This window comes from Balaenoptera physalus (genome assembly GCF_965194825.1).
Source record: "Balaenoptera physalus genome assembly, chromosome: 19".
Classification (NCBI taxonomy): Eukaryota; Metazoa; Chordata; class Mammalia; order Artiodactyla; family Balaenopteridae; genus Balaenoptera; species Balaenoptera physalus.
The window spans coordinates 31,916,383-31,936,109 of NC_138900.1; the positions used below are offsets into that span (position 1 = coordinate 31,916,383).

General features: G+C 37.8%; 1 protein-coding gene across 2 annotated transcripts in view; it reads right to left on the bottom strand.

The window, feature by feature from the left end:
- Positions 1–19,727, bottom strand: part of ITFG1 (integrin alpha FG-GAP repeat containing 1) — a 269,509-nt gene that overhangs the window by 221,742 nt on the left and 28,040 nt on the right. The gene's annotated exons all lie outside the window — the stretch shown is intronic.

The window sequence follows — 19,727 nt, forward strand, 5'->3', positions numbered from 1 at the left end:
TCTTAGTGGAAATGGTTTCAGTTCTTCACCACTAATAACGATGCTGGCTGTGGGTTTGTCATATATGGCCTTTGTTATGTTGAGGTAAGTTCCCTCTATGCCTACTTTCTGGAGGGTTTTTATCATAAATGGGTGTTGAATATTTTTGAAAGCTTTTTCTGCATCTATTGAGATAATCATATGGTTTTTCTCCTTAAATTTGTTAATATGGTTTATCACATTGATTAACTTGAATATATTGAAGAATCCTTACATTCCTGGGATAAACCCCATTTGATCATGGTGTATGATCCTTTTATTGTGCTGTTAGATTCTGTTTGCTAGTATTTTGTTGAGGATTTTTGCATCTATGTTCATCAGTGATATTGGCCTGTAGTTTTTTTTTCTTTGTGACATCTTTGTCTGGTTTTGGTATCAGGGTGAGGGTGGCCTCACAGAATGAGGTGGGGAGTGTTCCTTCCTCTGCTATATTTTGGAAGAGTTTGGGAAGGATAGGTGTTAGCTCTTCTCTAAATGTTTGATAGAATTCATCTGTGAAGCCATCTGGTCCTGGGCTTTTGTTTGTTGGAAGATTTTAAATCACAGTTTCAATTTCAGTACTTCTGATTGGTCTGTTTATATTTTCTATTTCTTCCTGGTTCAGTATCGGAAGGTTGTGCTTTTCTAAGAATTTGTCCATTTCTTCCAGGTTGTCCATTTTGTTGGCATATAGTTATTTGTAGTAATCTCTTATGATCCTTTGTATTTCTGCAGTGTCAGTTGTTACTTCTCCTTTTTCATTTCTAATTCTATTGATTTGAGTCTTCTCCCTTTTTTTCTTGATGAGTTTGGCTAAAGGTTTATCAATTTTGTTTATCTTCTCAAAGAACCAGCTTTTAGTTTTACTGATCTTTTCTACTGTTTCCTTCATTTCTTTTTCCTTTATTTCTAATCTGATCTTTATGATTCCTTTCCTTCTGTTAACTTTGGGGTTTTTTTGTTCTTCTTTCTCTAGTTGCATTAGGTGTAAGGTTAGGTTGTTTATTTGAGATGGTTTTTGTTTCTTGAGGTAGGATTGTATTGCTATACTTAGAACTGCTTTTGCTGCATCCCATAGGTTTTGGGTCATCGTGTTTTCATTGTCATTTGTTTCTAGGTATTTTTGATTTCCTCTTTGATTTCTTCAGTGATCTCTTGGTTATTAAGTAGTGTATTGTTTAGCCTCCACGTGTTTTTTTTTACAGATTTTTTTCCTGTAATTGATACGTAGTCTCATAGCATTGTGGTCAGAAAAGATACTTGTTATGATTTCAATTTTCTGTGACCCAAGATATGATCTATCCTGGAGAATGTTCCATGAGCACTTGAGAAGAAAGTGTATTCTGTTGTTTTTGGATGGAATGTCCTATAAATATCTATTAAGTCCATCTTGCTTAATGTATCATTTAAAGCTTGTGTTTCCTTATTTATTTTCAGTTTGGATGATCTGTCCATTGGTGAAAGTGGGGTGTTAAAGTCCCCTACTATGATTGTGTTACTGTCAATTTCCCCTTTTATGGCTGTTAGCGCTTGCCTTACGTATTGAGGTGCTCCTATATTGGTTGCCTAAATATTTACAATTGTTATATCTTATTCTTGGATTGACACCTTGATCATCATGTAGTGTCCTTCTTTGTCTCTTGTAACAGTCTTTATTTTAAAGTCTATTTTGTCTGATATGAGAATTGCTACTCCAGCTTTCTTTTGATTTCTATTTGCATGGAAATATCTTTTTCCATCCCCTCACTTTCAGTCTGTATGTGTCCCTAGGTCTAAAGTGGGTCTCTTGTAGACAGAATATATACAGGTCTTGTTTTTGTATCCATTCAGTCAGTCTGTGTCTTTTGGTGGGAGCATGTAATCCATTTACAATTAAGGTAATTATCAATATGTATGTTCCTATCACCATTTTCTTAATTGTTTTGGGTTTGTTATTGTAGGTCTTTTCCTTCTCTTGTGTTTCCTGCCTAGAGAAGTTCCTTTAGCGTTTTTTATAAAGCTGGTTTCGTGGTGCTGAATTCTCTTAGCTTTTGCTTGTCTGTAAAGGTTTTAATTTCTCTGTTGAATCTGAATGAGATCCTTGCTGGGTAGAGTAATCTTGGTTGTAGGTTTTTCCCTTTCATCACTTTAAATATGTCCTGCCACTCCCTTCTGGCTTGCAGAGTTTCTGCTGAAAGCTCAGCTGTTAACCTTATGGGGATCCGTTGCTGCTTTTAATATTTTTTCTTTTTATTTACTTTCTGATACTTTGATTAATATGTGTCTTGGCATGTTTCTCCTTGGATTTATCCTGTATGGGAATCTCTGTGCTTCCTGGACTTGATTAACTATTTCCTTTCCCATATTAGGGAAGTTTTCAAGTATAATCTCTTCAAATATTTTCTCAGTGCCTTTCTTTTTCTTGTCTTCTTCTGGGACCCCTATAATTCAAATGTTGGTCCATTCAGTGTTGTTCCAGAGATCTCTGAGAATGTCCTCAATTCTTTTCATTCTTTTTTCTTTATTCTGCTCTGCAGTAGTTATTTCCACTACTTTATCTTCCTGGTCATTTATCCGTTCTTCTGCCTCAGTTATTCTGCTACTGATTCCTTCTGGAGAATTTTTAATTTCATTTACTGTGTTGTTCATCATTGTTTGTTGCACTTTAGTTCTTGTAGGTCCTTGTTAAACGTTTCTTGTATTTTCTCCATTGTATTTCTAAGATTTTGGATCATCTTTACTACCATTACTCTGTATTCTTTTTCAGGTAGACTGCCTATTTCCTCTTCATTTGTTTGGCCTGGTGTGTTTTTACCTTGCTCCTTCATCTGCTTTGTGTTTCTCTGTCTTCTCATTTTGCTTAACTTACTGTGTTTGGGGCCTCCTTTTCACAGGCTGCAGGTCTGTAGTTCCCATTGTTTTTGGTGTCTGCCCCCAGTGGCTAAGGTTGGATCAGTGGGTTGTGTAGGCTTCCTGGTGGAGAGGACTGGTGCCTGTGTCCTGGTGGATGAGGCTGGATCTTGTCATTCTGGTGGGCAGGACCATGTCGAGTGGTGTGTTTTGGGGTGTCTGTGACCTTATTATGATTTTAGGCAGCCTCTCTGCTATGGGTGGGGTTATGTTCCTGTCTTGCTATTTGTTTAGCATAGGGTGTCCAGCACTGTAGCTTGCTGGTTGGTGAGTGGAGCTGGGTCTTAGCATTGAGATGGAGATCTCTGGGAGAGCTTTTGCTGTTTGATATTATGTGGAGCCGGGAGGTCTGTGGTGGACCCATGTCCTGAACTCAGCTGTGCCACCTCAGAGGCACAGGCCCGACACTTTGCCGGAGCACCAAGACCCTGTCAGCCACGACCCTGTCAGCCACACGGCTCTCTCTGGGCTTCTATTTTGATAGCAACAATGTGACTCTGGACGGTGTGGGCCACTTTTTTCGCCAATTGGCCGAGGAGAAGTGTGAGGCTGCCCAGCGTCTCTTGAAAATGCAGAACCAGAGTTGCGGCTGCCCCCTCTTCCAGGATGCAAGGAAGCCTTCTCAAGATGAGTGGGGTAAAACCCAGGACGCTGTGGAAGCCACCATTCTTAGGGAGAAGAACCTGAACCCGGCACTATTGGATCTGCGTGCCCTGGGTTCCGCCCGCGCAGACTCCCACCTCTGTGACTTCCTGAAAAGCCGCTTCCTGGAGGAGCAGGTGAAACTCATCAAGAAGATGGCGACCACATGACCAACCTCCGTAGGCTGGCTGGTCCGCAGGCCGTGCTGGGCAAATATCTCTTTGAAAGGCTCACCCTAGAGCATGAACAGGAGTCTCCAAAGTCCAGCGGCCTTTGAGGAGTCCCTGTAGCATCAGAGCTTCTGCTTGAAGCCCCTCTCTGCAGCCACTAGGCAGGTTTTTTTGGAGATTTGTTTTGTTCACATAGGCACATGATAACTGCTCAATAAATGTTTGCTGACTGAATGACCAAAGTGGCAGAATCATTTTGGTAGTAGAATCTGAAAGTAAGTGAATCTTTTTTTCAAACCAAGGGTTCGAAACTCTTTATGGGTCATGAAATGAATTTCATCAACAATTTAAAATAAAGTATAACACACATAGTATGGGTAAATGTTGAAATATAAAAGTGTTTATACATGTATAGGTATGTATCGATAAACATACATGGTATAACTGTGTGTACAGGTTATGAAATAAAATATTTTCTTATTATAGTTCTTGGTGACAAACACACTAAAGCCACCGTATCAAGCTATTTTTACAAATGAGAAGACAAAGTCTCAAAGGACAAAAGGGACTTGCGCAAAACCTAGGCTGTGAGGAGACAAACCCAAAGCCCGACCTGGTTGGATGCCACAGCCACCACTCCCTACAGGAGCTTGGCTCAGGCCACCTGGAGCCAGTGTGTGTGGTTGTTAAAAAATTGTTCACTTACCGTTCTGTGATAAATATCTGGAATATATTTCCACTTGTTACCAAATGCCCAATTGACTTGAACTATTTTGTTTGATCTCAACAGTTTTTATAGACTCAGTTTACAGGTAAGTGATTTAAATGACCTAATTGATCATGTATACAAGGAGATGATTTTTATTTCTAGAATATAAAACATGACATAAATATCTTTGCATAGAACCAAAGAATAGATGTACAACATATTAGAATCTCATGTACTGAAATATAGTTTTGTTTTTAACACGAGAAAAAAATCGTACTTCATGCAACAAATTCTACTTAATTTGAATCAAAGGAAGAAATTCCATGTTGTTATTCTACCCAATAATCAACATATTGCACTAATATAAGAAAAAAGTAACTAAAAAATATTTAATGTTTTTTAAAAGAGCACAAAGAGACCCTATAACTGCAATGACCCACATACTACTGTCTTTGTGGGACTACAACTAATATAATAAGCACTCATTATACTTGATACTTCAGTTTTTTTTAAAAAAAAGATCATATTTGCAATATTTATAGTATTTTTTCCCTCCTTTTCTTCATAATGAATGAACAAAAAGTTCATCTATTTTGTAAAAACATACCAAGCCAATAACACTGAGTTTACTGGAGTACTTTCTATTTTTTTACTTTAAGAAGCTGGTGCTGAAAAGTTAAACATCATGTGGAAACAACCAGATAAATCCATAATGTGGCACCTTCTATAATACAAGTGTCCTGGACTCTTCAAAAAATCAATATCATTTAAAAAAAAAAAAAAAGCAAGAGTATAGCTAGATTAGGAGATTATAGAGAAATAACAACCAAATGCATATGTGAGTTTTAATTGGGTCCTTAATAGGGAAGAAATGCAGTTATGTAAGGTATTTTTGGAATAACTGTGAAAGTGTGAATATTGATTGGTTATTAAATGATTTTATGGGATAACTACTAATTTTCTTAGGTGTAATAACGGTATTGTGGTTGGGTAGGAGAACATCCTTGTTCTTTGGAGATGCATGTTAAAGTATTTACAGGTGAAGTGTCAAGATGTCCACAACTCACTTTTAAATAGTTTAGGGAAACCCTCTCTCTTTACCTCTGTATGTATGTATGCATGCATGCATATATATATGTATATATATGAAAATATAGCAAAATATTAAAAATTGTTCAAGGTGAAGAGTATTGAATAATTTTTAAAATATTTTCTGAATGCTTGGAAGTTTTCAGAGTAAATAAATGGGAAAAGAAAAAACAAAAAAAGTCAGTGCTGAATGCAGAACACTTTCACTTAATTTCTGATTTCTATAGATGTTGAACATGTACGTTTATTAACCTTTTCTATTTGTACTTTTGTGATATTCCTGTCCATATTTTTTGCCTATTTTTGTAGTAGGTGGTCTTTTTTCTTGATTTATAATTATTTTGGAACTCAATTCATGCTTGGTTACATATGTTGCAAGTATCTTCTCCCAACTTGTGGCTGTCTTCCCTATTTATTTTAATGATATCTTCTGATGAGTAGAGGCTTTACATTTTAATATAGTCCTTAAATCATTAAAAAAAAACCCAAAAATAAAATCACATGCTTAAAAAAACAATCTGGTAAACACAAACCAAAGCAATAACAACGTTAATATCTAGGGTTTCAGGTAATGTGGGACTTTTGTTTTCTGCATCATGTATGTCTGTAATGTTCGAACATTTAAAGTGAGCTCTATTACTTCATTCTTAACTGGGGAATCCTTTGAGAGAATTTATGGATAGTTCTTAGGGTATTCATGAACATAAAATTTTATTTTTATGGGCATTTTTTCTTGGGAGAGGTTCTATAACTTTTCCCAGATTCTCAGAAGGGTTTAGGACCACAATATTAACAGTACAGCTCTACAGTTATGTAAAATGTATATTAAACTGAAAGTTTAGAGGCAGAAAGGCTTTGGGATTTCATGGTGTGATTTCTGGGGAAATTATTTAACCTCTCTATGTTGGTTTCACAATATACATAATGGGGTTAATATCAGAACTTGTTCCATAATGTTGTTATGATGATTAAATAAGTGAATACATATAGACTGCTTAGAAGAGGGCCAGGCTCATTCTAAGTGCTCAATAAACGGTAGTGATTATTTTTATTATTAATTCTTGACTCTCAGGTAAAAACTAAAAAAATTATGGCAGATTTGATACTGTGGTAAGACTTTTGGGGGGAGGGGGGAGGAAGGGGTGGGCATCTCTGGATTAAGACCAGGTACTAATAATAGGTACTAATAGTTATAAGATAAGCAAGTGTAAATTGCTACAAAAGACTAATATCTCTGAAAAGTTTCTCTCAGAAGCGTTTAGGTATAAACGTGTGAAAGTATCAGAGAAGTTACAGGATGCTTACAAAAAGATATTTCCTAATACTTTGTCTCCCTGGTGTCCTATCCTTATCAGATAACATCAAAAACAACTGCAGTTTTTAGTAAACAGGTCTCTTCATCTTTGCTGATAAGGATCAGCTATTACTCAGAAGAGAATTTGAATCAGTTCAAACTGAATGCATTTAGAAGGGATTTATAAGATAACCTTATGTTATCTTAAGGGTTGGAATGGTTTAATTTGTATTTTTAGAAAAATGGACAGAACTCTTGAGAAATGTCTCCATTATTTTCTACATCTGCTTAGATGAAATTCCCACTGCCAAAGTTCTTAAGTTTTGTATATAGTTCTGAGAAATCCTTTGTGGTGTTTTAAAAGAAAACCCATTTAATCATGTGTTTGAACTTCTGGAAACAAACACCATTTTTATCGAGAGCTTCCTTGGTTAGCTGTTAAATCTTTAGCTGAGAGAGGCCTACCAATTAGGGACAGTTTGAGCACCTAAAAATATGCTAGCTGTCTTCAGATTCTGTTCTGCTGCCAAAATTGTTACTATTCAACAGATATCCATCAAGTCCCTATTCGGTGCCAGGCCCTGTTCTAGGCACTGAAGAAACAACAGTGACCAGAACAGCAAAAAAATCCCTGCCCTCATGGAATTTATGATATAGTATGAGAAGACATAATAAAAATAAGTTTATATTATTTCAGCAGGTGAAAGGGCTTTGGAGAAAAACGAAAGCAGAGAAAGAGCAAAGGGAAGTGCGTGAAAGTTGCAATTTCAGATACAGCAGGCCTCACTGACAAATAAGATGACATGTGAGTGAAGATGTGAAGGAAGTAGTTTACTTGGAGAAATAACTTGAAAGAGGTTGTTGGGGAAGCTGGTAAAGTAGTCTTGTTCAGGCTTCAGAGGCAGCACTAATGACTCTACAGCTGGCTGCATGCCAAACTGCTGAGCTACACCCAGGCCAGCAGGGGTGGTGCCAGCACACATTGTAATCCACTAGATAAGATAGAGAGTAAGTCATGGGATTTCTTGCACCTTGAGGGTCTGGCCAGCCCCCGGGGATCAAGAACAATCCAAGACTTACGAGTTAAGACCAAGGCATTTATGACAACAACCAGAGCTGCAAACTTGCACATAGGCTGACTGTTATCAGCCTGTGGCCTGTTGCTAAAAGCTGGGCTCCATCGAGTGGCAAACTAAAGTCTTACCTGTGGGGTGGACGCACCACCTGGGACCTTCCCAACTGGGAGTCCAGAGACTGCTGTTCAAGGGACTTCCCAGCACTGCTTGGATCTGGATGTAGGTGCTTCCCCAATTCGGTGACGTATAAACCTGTCTTTACTATTCTTTCTTATACTATTCTTTTCTTAATTAGTATACTGTAATCTTTGTTAATTCAATGAGGTCTCTCTAAATACTTGTTTAACTGAGTGTAGAGTGGTTATTTTGCCAGCAAATCCTACGAACCTTGAAACCTAAAGTAAAGCTTTCGGCAAAACAGAGGTGATATGGATATCTGAAGGAATAATATTCCACGCAGAGAAAATAGCTACTCGACCCAAGCCCTGAGATTGGACCTTGCTTTGCAGTGTTTAAGAAACAGCAAGGAGTTTAGCGTGTTCAGTGCAAGGCATCAAGTGGGAAAATAAAATAGAAAGTCAGAGAGGTGACGGTGGGCCAAAGTATGTGGGGCCTAGTAGGCCATTTTGTACACTTTGGCTAGTTCTCTAAATGTAATAAAGAAATCACTGGAAAACCTTAGGAAGAGTGACATGACCTGATTTTCATTTTTAAAGGATCATAGCAGCTCACATGTTGAAAACAGGCTGGAAGCAGGGGAATAGCAACTGGAATAATTCAGGTGAGAAATGACCTTTTCCGGGACCAGGATGGTTACAGTGGAGGTGGTGAAAGTGGTCAGGTTGTGGATATATTTTGAAAGTAGAATGAACAGTATTTCATAACAGACTCGATACTGTGTGTGCTAGAAAGAGGTGGCAAGGATGATTCCAACATTTTTGACACAGGAATTGGAAGGACGGGACTGCCACTGAGTGAGATGGGAAGATTATGGGTTGAGGAGGTCGCAGTTTGGGAAACAAGGTCTGAAATGTCTTATCAGACATAGACATGGATGTAGTTATGGCTGGTAAATAGTTGGAGCTATAGTTTGGAGCTCGGAGGGAGGTCCAGCCTGGAGATTATATAAATTTGGGAGTCATTAGAATATAGATGATGCTTAAAGCCACAAGATCAGCAGGGGTGTGCAAGGAAAAAAATATAAGAATCTTCTGTAGCTCCATCAAATGTACTATGAACAAATGATACTCTTGAGTATTAAAGTGCATCTGGGTCTGAAATTCTGCTGAATTTTAAAACATTTAAGACACAAATTAGTATGTTCAAAAATCAAGTTTAAATTTCTGAATACAGCATGAATAGAGTGATGTCTTGCTATAATGACATCCTTGAGATTCATACCATTGTAGCTCTTGAGTCTGGAGATCTTGTTTTTCATCTTTGATCCCTTGGTTTCTAGTATAATGCCTTGCAGAGTAGAGGCTCAGTAAATAATTATTGAAATTGATGAATTAGTGAAAAAGGATTTGTGATATTAAAGAAATTTCCAGGTCACATTGAAATGGAAATCAAAATTACGAGATGTCACCTCACACCTGCTAGAATGGGTAGCATCAAAAAGGGACTACCCTGGTGGCGCAGTGGTTAAGAATCTGCCTGCCAATGCAGGGGACCCGGGTTCGATCCCTGGTGCGGGAAGATCCCACATGCTGTGAAGCAACTAAGCCCGGGTGCCACAACTACTGAGCCTGCGCTCTAGAGCCCTTGAGCCACAGCTACTGAAGCCCACATGCCACAACTGCTGAAGCCTGCGTGCCTAGAGCCCATGCTCTGCAACAAGAGAAGCCATCACAATAAGAAGTCCGCGCACTGCAACGAAGAGTAGCCCCTGCTCGCTGCAACTAGAGGAAGCCCTTGCGCAGCTACGAAGACCCAACACAGCCAGAAATAAATAAAAAATAAAATAAATTTATATATTAAAAAAAGAAAAAGACAGATAACAAATGCTACTGGGGATGTGGAGAAAAGGGAACCCTTGGGCACTCCTGGTAAGATTATAAATTGGTATAGCTACCATGGAAAACAATACGGAGGTTCCTCAAAAATTAAAAATACAACTACCATATGATTCAGCAATTCTGCTTCTGAGAACCCATCTGAAGGAACTGAACACCTCACCAATAGATTAGTCTCTAAGTTCCTACATTTGGCTGTGTGTCAGATGCTAGGACTATGATAATTATTTGGCAGGACCAAGAAAGAGGGGTGGGAGAATGTTTAGAGAAATTGTTATAATCTGAGTTGTCACAGCCAAGATCTTATCTTTGCTTGATAAATGTATGTATGTATGAAGGATATTACAGTACTCTTTCTCATTACTTTGTACAGTGACCCCAGTTAGCTAGAAGCATCCATTTACTTCGGGCAGCAGTTCTCAAGCTTTTTGGTGTCAGGATCTCTTTAAACTCTTAAAAATTACTGAGGACCCCAAAGAGGTTTTGTCTATGTGAGCTATATCTATTGATATAATATTGATATAATTTACTACATTAAAACTTAAAAATTTTTAAAACATAAGAATACATAAGCACACATACAAGACGTCAGAACGATGAGGTCATTATATGTTTTTAAATTGCTGGAAAACTCTATTGTACACTTGTGAGAGAATGAGAGCAAGAATGACAGTGAAAAGAGTGAAAAGGCAAATAATGTCTTATGGTTTATACGAAAACTATTTTGACCTCATGGACCCTCCAAAGGGGGCTTTGGGATCCTCAGGGATACCCAGACCACACTTAGAGAACTGTTGGCCTAGGAAAAGATTAGGGTTATTACAGCAGGACTGCAAAAAAGAGATAATATTCAGCTTTTGATTTCCAAAAATGGCAGTTTTTGAGTCTCTATCCAGATAAAAGTATTTAAAGTCAGACTTTGTCGAAAATGAAAACAGATATCTAAATCCCCAGAATTCTGTTTACATATTAAAAGAAAAACCTAAGGATCTGAACAAATTTTACTTTAAGTCACAGGTAGAAAGAACTCAAGTCTGGATGTTAGCTACCTAGGGAAGCAATGAGAAGGCTTGGGGTAAAGAGGAGGAGTCGGAGATTGCAGGAAGACAGAGTAGAGTCAAGGCCAGTTTCCCTGACCACCCTCAATGTGAGGGTTCAACCTCGAGGGGGATAACAATGATGAAGTTGAAAGGAAAGCAGAGTACAAAGGAAGACCAGGACCCTGCTACTGGAATTCAGGGAGGAGTCTGTCTTTTGAGATGATAGCTATGCACAGGGGTTATCCTCACAGAAGAAAAACAGAGCATGGAGGGTGTAACCTAGTATTCTCAAACTTCCCTTCATTTTCATGTGTGGCAAAGGGACTTAAGACCCCCTGCGGTGAATATCAACAGTAGCCAAGCTGAGGGCCAACGGATCTTCCAAGGGCTACTACTATGGTACAAGGCAAATGAATTCCATGGTAGAGGATGAACAGTGGACAATCCAAGTCAGAGGGCTGGATGGAAGAGGTGGAGCTTCAGAGGAATCCATTAAAACAGGATCAGATTCAAGGCAGGATCAAGTCAGCCAGGGAAGACTGTGAGGCTCTGATTGAGCAAGGAGAAGAGATCAGGAGGTCTCCAGCTGCCAAATACCAGCAGGGCACTTAATACACAAGGGCCATCAATATGGTTGTGTAAGAACCTCAGAGCAGATACAAAGAAAGACATCTTCTTCCAATTCCCTGAGGACATATAAGCCTATCCTTAGGCTCACCCAGTTGCCATTTTTGCTAGGAGAAGAGAAATGGGTTAATATCCAGAAAAACTGAAAATTTAACCAATAAATTAAAACCCTCAAGAGACCAAGATACATAATTTTAATTGAGAAGTTTAAATTCCATTTCTCCAATACCTGCCCAAGGCATAGAGCCCTGATTTTAGAAAACAAAGAGGTTATGTTTCCTGTGTATATCCATGTTATAATTTGTTAAAATTTTAATGTCACTATTTATGATATTCCTTTTAAAGTGAGTCTTCTTTTATTTAAATATAATAAATCTCTTAGTTAAATGATCAATGATTCACTGTTCCTTTAATTTATGGCAAACCTACAAGAAGGTTTTGATGACCCACATGCTGTATAAGGCAGGACACAGGTAAACAATAAGTTCAGGAACTAATTCCTCAATAGCAAGGTAGGAATTATAAGGAGGCCTGTGCTGCTGAATTAGGAACCCTCCGAGGCTATCAATACAGAGGGACGTGTATCTAAAGATATAACAAAAATATCAACCAGAAAATCCAACTGGATCAAAGATTTAAGTGCAAAGACATAAAAGTACAAAAAATATCTTAATGGCATTTTCCATGCTAAGTGAAATAAGTCAGACAGAGAAAGACAAATACCCATATGATCTCTCTTCTATGTGCAATCTAAAACAAACAAACCAAAACAAAACAACCCCAGCTCATCTAGGGTATAAGCAAACAAGAGACCAGAAAAGCAGGACAGGCCCAGTCCACAGGACATCTAGAAGACAGAAGTTTAGAAATCATCTCGGAAGTAATGGGGACCAGGGAAGGTTTTTGATGGGGGAGTGGCCTGGCCCTTAGTGCTTGAAGGTGGTCACTCAGAATGTGCAGGATGAATGGGCTGAAGAAGCAAGAGATAAGTACAAAGACCCAGTTAGGAGGGTTTTTAAATAGTAGGGTCCATCCTGTCTACCTTAGTTCTATGTGGAAACCATGTAGCACTGTAGTCATCTAGGAGGTCTGATTTAAGGGGCAGTGGAGAAAACTGCCCATCACAAAATATTTTTCCACTGACTCTGATAAAGTGCTGATAATTTTTATATTACTCAGTGCTTATGGGATTCAAGGCCTCTTTCGAAATGCATGTCCTATTTGGCCAGGGAAAATCTGCAGCAGCGAACCTTTACCTTGTTTTCACTGGTTTATCACTTGGGCTAGGCAGATACCCTGCAAAACTTTTGTTGGGATAAATCATAAGGGAAAGGTTTACTGCAAGGGATGAAATTAACTCTGTGGAAAATTCAGGGCAATTGGGGGTCAGTTTGAGAGCATCAGCTGGCTGAAGGAAAGAGAGTAATGTCACCAGAGCCCCAAGAGGGTGAGAGAGACCAAGAACAGTACAGATGAAGGGACCTCAAGATAGGTTTCACCTATTTCACAGCTGTACTTAAGGCCAGCATTTCCACCAGTATTCCCTTTCATTCCTCACTCTTGGATATTGACTTTAGGATGGGAGAGTAAAACAGAAATGAAAATGTTTTGGTGTTACTTCTTTGAAGAATACATCCTGAAATCACATATCTATGTTCACATCCCCCGTCCAGCCACAGCTTTTTTGAATAAATTAGTGAAGTTCAACAGTACTTCAATAAGAAAAAGTATGCTTTAAGCAATTTATACATATTTACTTTTGGATTTTCCAATTGTTGTAATGGGATGAGTTGTATTCATGTCATTTTTAAATAAAGTGTAAAATCTACTGAGATATCTCTTTGGATATATTTTCCAACATCTGACAATAATCACTTCCTCTTTCATAAAAAAAAATTCCTTAAAGGCAGGGTTGGTGTTGATTAAGGAAATCTAATACTACTGAACTGAAAGAAACTAAGTTTCTAAAACACCATACGTAAAATAAACCTTTCTTCAAAAAGGAATTGTAGGGGCTTCCCTGGTGGTGCAGTGGTTGAGAGTCCGCCTGCCAGTGCAGGGGACACGGGTTCGAGCCCTGATCTGGGAGGATCCCACATGCCGCGGAGGGGCTGGGCCCGTGAGCCACAACTGCTAAGCCTGCGCGTCTGGAGCCTGTGCTCCACAACAAGGGAGGCCGCGATAGTGAGAGGCCCGTGCACCGTGATGAAGAGTGGCCCCCGCTCGCCGCAACTAGAGAAAGCCCTCGCACAGAAACGAAGACCCAACACAGCCAAAAATAAATAAATAAATAAATTTATTAAAAAAAAAAAAGGAATTGTAAAAAACAAAAGTCTGTCTGTGAGTGTGTGTATGTGTACGAACATAAGTGGAATGATGTCCATTGACAGATGAATGGATAAAGAAGATGTGGCACATATATACAATGGAATATTACTCAGCCATGAAAAGAAACGAAATTGAGCTACTTGTACTGAGGTGGATGGACCTAGAGTCTGTCATACAGAGTGAAATAAGTCAGAAAGAGAAAAACAAATACCGTATGCTAACACACATATATGGAATCTAAAAACAAAAAACAAAAAACGGTTATGCAGAACCTAGGGACAGGACAGGAATAAAGACGCATATGTAGAAAATGGACTTGAGGACACAGGGAAGGGGAAGGGTAAGCTGGGACGAAGTGAGAGAGAGGCATGGACTTATAAATACTACCAAATGTAAAATAGATAGCTAGTGGGAAGCAGCCACATAGCACAGGGAGATTAGCTCGGTGCTTTGTGACCACCTAGAGGGGTGGGAAAGGGAGGGTGGGAAGGAGACGCAAGAGGGAGGAGATATGGGGATATATGTATATGTATAGCTGATTCACTTTGTTATAAAGCAGAAACTAACATACCATTGTAAAGCAATTATACTCCAATAAAGATGTTAAAAATAAATAAAATAAATGAAATAAAATAACAGAAAATGAGCCTTTAACTATAGAATATCCTTATCTTGAAAAACAAGGTTTTAAGAGAACTTCCAGGACAACGTACTAAAAACTTTATTTTGTGTTTTCACATGATTTAGCATACCGGTATGCCACACTAAAAGTAACTGCTCTTTTCTTAAACTCTCCTCTTTCCAATCTGAATCCACATTCAGGAACCTAAACTCTCAGAACCATAAAAAACTCACTGGGCAAAAGGCTCAATTTGTGGCCTGGTTTGTTTTAAACCAGTAAAATCCAAAGTAAATTTCAACACTAAAATTTTCTTAACTTTGCAAATTGTATATTAATAATGAAAATGCTTTAGTAATAAAACTCATAATCATCCAGAAATAATAAAAAGTTTGAATTATAAAATATTATTTGCTACCTGTTTTTCAAGAAATTTTAGGAGTTAAAGCATAAAATACTTTTTTTTAAATTTTATTTTATTTTAATTTAATTAATTAATTAATTTATTTTTTAAACATCTTTATTGGAGTATAATTGCTTTATAATGGTGTGTTAGTTTCTGCTTTATAACAAAGTGAATCAGTTATACATATACATATGTTCCCACATCTCTTCCCTCTTGCGTCTCCCTCCCTCCCACCCTATCCCACCCATCTAGGTGGTCACAAAGCATTGAGCTGATCTCCCTGTGCTATGCGGCTACTTCCCACTAGCTATCTATTTTACGTTTGGCAGTGTATATATGTCCATGCCACTCTCTCACTTTGTCACAGCTTACCCTTCCCCCTCCCCATATCCTCAAGTCCATTCTCTAGTAGGTCTGTGTCTTTATTCCCGTCTTGCCCCTAGGTTCTTCATGACCTTTTTTTTTTCTTAGATTCCATATATATGTTTGCATACGGTATTTGTTTTTCTCTTTCTGACTTACTTCACTCTGTATGTCAGACTCTAGGTCCATCCACCTCACTACAAATAACTCAATTTCATTTCTTTTTATGGCTGAGTAATATTCCATTGCATATATGTGCCACAACTTCTTTATCCATTCATTTGTTGATGGACACTTAGGTTGCTTCCACGTCCTGGCTACTGTAAATAGAGCTGCAAGGAACATTTTGGTACATGACTCTTTCTGAATTATGGTTTTCTCAGGGTATATGCTCAGTAGTGGGATTGCTGGGTCATATGGTAGTTCTATTTTTAGTTTTTTAAGGAACCTCCATACTGTTCTCCATAGTTAAAGCAATCTTGAGAATGAAAAATGGAGCTGGAGGAATCAGGCTCCCTGACTTCAGACTATACTACAAAGCTACAGTAATCAAAGACATTATGGTACTGGCACAAAAACAGAAATATAGATCAGTGGAACAGGATAGAAAGCCCAGAGATAAACCCACCCACATATGGTCACCTTATCTTTGATAAAGGAGGCAAGAATATACAGTGGAGAAAAGACAGCCTCTTCAATAAGTGGTGCTGGGAAAACTGGACAGGTACATGTAAAAGTATAAAATTAGAACACTCCCTAACACCATAAACAAAAATAAACTCAAAATGGATTAAAGACCTAAATGTAAGGCCAGACATTATCAAACTCTTAGAGGAAAACATAGGCTGAACACTCTATGACATAAATCACAGCAAGATCCTTTTTGACTCACTTCCTAGAGAAATGGAAATCAAAACAAAAATAAACAAATGGGACCTAATGAGACTTAAAAGCTTTTGCACAGCAAAGGAAACCATAAACAAGACAAAAAGACGACCCTCAGAATGGGAGAAAATACTTGCAAGTGAAGCAACTGACAAAGGATTAATCTCCAAAATTTACAAGCAGCTCATGCAGCTCAATATCTAAAAAACAAACAACCCAATCCAAAAATGGTCAGAAGACCTAAATAGACATTTCTCCAAAGAAGATATAGAGATTGCCAACAAACATATGAAAGAATGCTCAACATCATTAATCATTAGAGAAATGCAAATCAAAACTACAATGAGATATCATCTCACACGGGTCAGAATGGCCATCACCAAAAAATCTACAAACAATAAATGCTGGAGAGGGCGTGGAGAAAAGGGAACCCTCTTGCACTGTTGGTGGGAATGTAAATTCATAAAATACTTTTAAAGGAAGGAAGTTGTATTACTTTTAACAACCACCAGGCATGCTTTACTCATTTGCAATTAGTATACTATATAAAAATGTAATTGCAAAAAAAAAAAAATGTAATTGCAAAAGCTGATTAGAAGCATTTGAAAACTGGTAAAAAAAAAAAAAGGGAGGAATAAGAAAAAGAAATGAAAAGCATCCAAGTTAGAAAGAAAAAAGTTAAATTATCTCCGTTCATAGATGATATGATCTTATATGTAGAAAACCCTAAAGAGTCTACCAAAAAAAAAAAACCTGTTCAGATTAATAAATGAATTCAGAAAAGTAGCAGGATACAAATTAACATGCAAAAATCAGCTGCATTTCTAAACACTTACAATGAAAAATCCACAAAGGAAATTAAGAAAACATTTCATTTACAATAGAATCAAAATGAATAAAATACTTAGGAATTAACTTAACCAAGGAGGTGAAAGATTTATATAATTAAAAACTATAAAACATTGTTGAAAGAAATCATTAAGAAAACAAATAAAGGAAAACACATTGCATGTTCATGGACTGAAAGACAATATTGTTAAGATGTCAATACTACCCAAAGTGACCTATAGATTCAGAACAATCCTTACCAAAATCCCAATGGCACTTTTTATAGATACTGAAAAACCAGTCCTAATATTCATGTAGAATCTCAAGGGACCTCCTAAAATAGTCAAAACAATGTTGAAAAAGAACAAAGTTGGAGGACTCACACTTCCCGATTACTAAACATATTCCAAAGCTATAGTAATCAAACCAGTATAGTACTACAGGGAACTCTCCTCAATGTTATGTGGCAGCCTGGATGGGAGGGGAGTCTGGGGGGAGAATGGATACATGTATATGTATGGCTGAGTTGCTTTGCTGTGCACCTGCAACTATCACAACATAACTGGCTATACTCCAATATAAAATAAAAAGTTTAAAAAAACCCAAAAAAACCCCCAGTGAGGTACTAGCATAAAGACAGACATATACGTCAGTGAAATAACAAAGAACCCAGAAATAAACCCTTGAGTATATGGTCAAATGAATTTTGACAAAGGTGGTAAGACCATTCAGTGGGGAAATGACAAGTCTTTTTAATAAATGGTGCTATGGGACTTCCCTGGTGGTCCACTGGTAAAGAATCTGCCTTCCAATGCAGGGGATATGGATTCAATCCCTGGTTAGGGAACTAAGATCCCACATGCCGCAGGGCAACTAAGCCTGCACGCCACAACTACTGAGCTCGAGCGCCTCAACAAGAGAGCCCGAGTGCCGCAAACTACAGAGTCCACACGGTCTGCAGCCTGCGCACCACAACTACAGAGAGAAAATCCGCATGCCACAACTAGAGAGAAGCCTGCGCACCGCAACGAAGACCTGACACAGCCAAAAAAAATAAATAAAATAAATAAATATTAAAAAAAAATAAATGGTGCTAGGAAAACTGGATATCCATGCAAGTAATGAAGTTGGACCCTTATCTAACACCATATATATAAATTAACTCAAAATGGATCAAAGCTCTAAATGTAAGGGATAAAAGTATAAAACTCTCAAGACAAAATATAGGGCAAAAGCTTCATGACAGTGCACCTGGCAGTGATCTTTTGGATAGGACACCAAAGGCACAGGCAACAAAGAAACAACAGAAAAAGTGGACTTCATGAAATTAAAATTTTTTTTGCATACAAAGACACTATCAACAGAGTAAAAAGGTATCCCACAGAATGAGAGAAAATATTTGCAAATCATGTATCTGATAAGGGAGCAATATTCTGAACAGAGACTAACTAAAACTCAACACCACCAAAGAAACAACCCAATTGAAAAAAGGGCACAGGACTTAAGTACACACTTCTCCAAAAAAGATATGCAAATAGCTAATAAGGACATGAAAAGGTGCTCGACATCACTAATCACTAGGAGAAATGCAAATCAGAACTACAGTGAGGGAACTCCCTGGCAGTCCAGTGGTTAGGACTCAGTGCTTTCACTGCTGGCGCCGGGTTCAATCCCTCAATCCCTGTTTGGGAACTAAGATCCCGCAAGCCATGTGGAGCGGCAAAAAAAACCAAAAAACAGAACAAATCCACACTACAATGAGATACCACATTATACCTATTAGAATGACTACTATGAAAAAAAAAAGAAAATAACAAATATTGGCAATTATGTGGAGAAACGGGAACCCTTGTACACTGTTGGTGGGAATGTAAAACGATAAAGCTGCTGTGATGGCCATTCCTCAAAAAATTAAACACAAAATTATCATATGAACCAGCAATTTCACTTCTGGATATATACCCAAAAGAACTGAAAGCAGGATCTCTAAGAGATGTTTGTACATCAATGTTCACAGCAACATTATTCACAATAGCTAAAATGTGGAAGCTGAGCAAAATGTGGATATATACAATTCAACTTTAAAAAGGAAGAAAATTCTGACATACGCTACAACATGGATGAATTTTAAGGATATTATGTTAAGTGAAATAAGCCAGTTAAAAATAACACACACTGTATGATTTCACTTATTCAAAGTACTTTTAGTGGTCAAAAAGCAAAGCAGAACAGTGGTTGCCACAAGCTGGGGGAAAGGGATGAATGAGGAGTTACTGTTTAATGGGTGTAGAGTTTCAGTTTTACAAGATGAAAAGAGCTGGATGGTCAATACTATGGATGTATTTAATACTACTGAACCACACACTTAAAAACGGTCACAATGGAAATTTTACATTATGTGTATTTTGCCACATTAAAAAAAACTGGAAAAAAAATGAGAAGGAAGAAAATTTAAGCATTTAACCTGCCTGTCTCAACTGTACTTCGGGTGACTAAAAAGATAATAATAGATGTTCCTTTTTTTTGTTTGTTTTAAATAGAAAATTCCAGCTGATAATATATGCTGAGGAGTGATAGATATAGGGTGCTATGATCTTGTAAATCCTTTTGAAATAGTGGACTTGACAATGATCATCAACAGCTGCTTAAATCTAATTATTGGCTTAGAGGAAATACAGGGGACGGAGTCACATATTAACATCATGGGGACACTATCAGCAAAATCCACA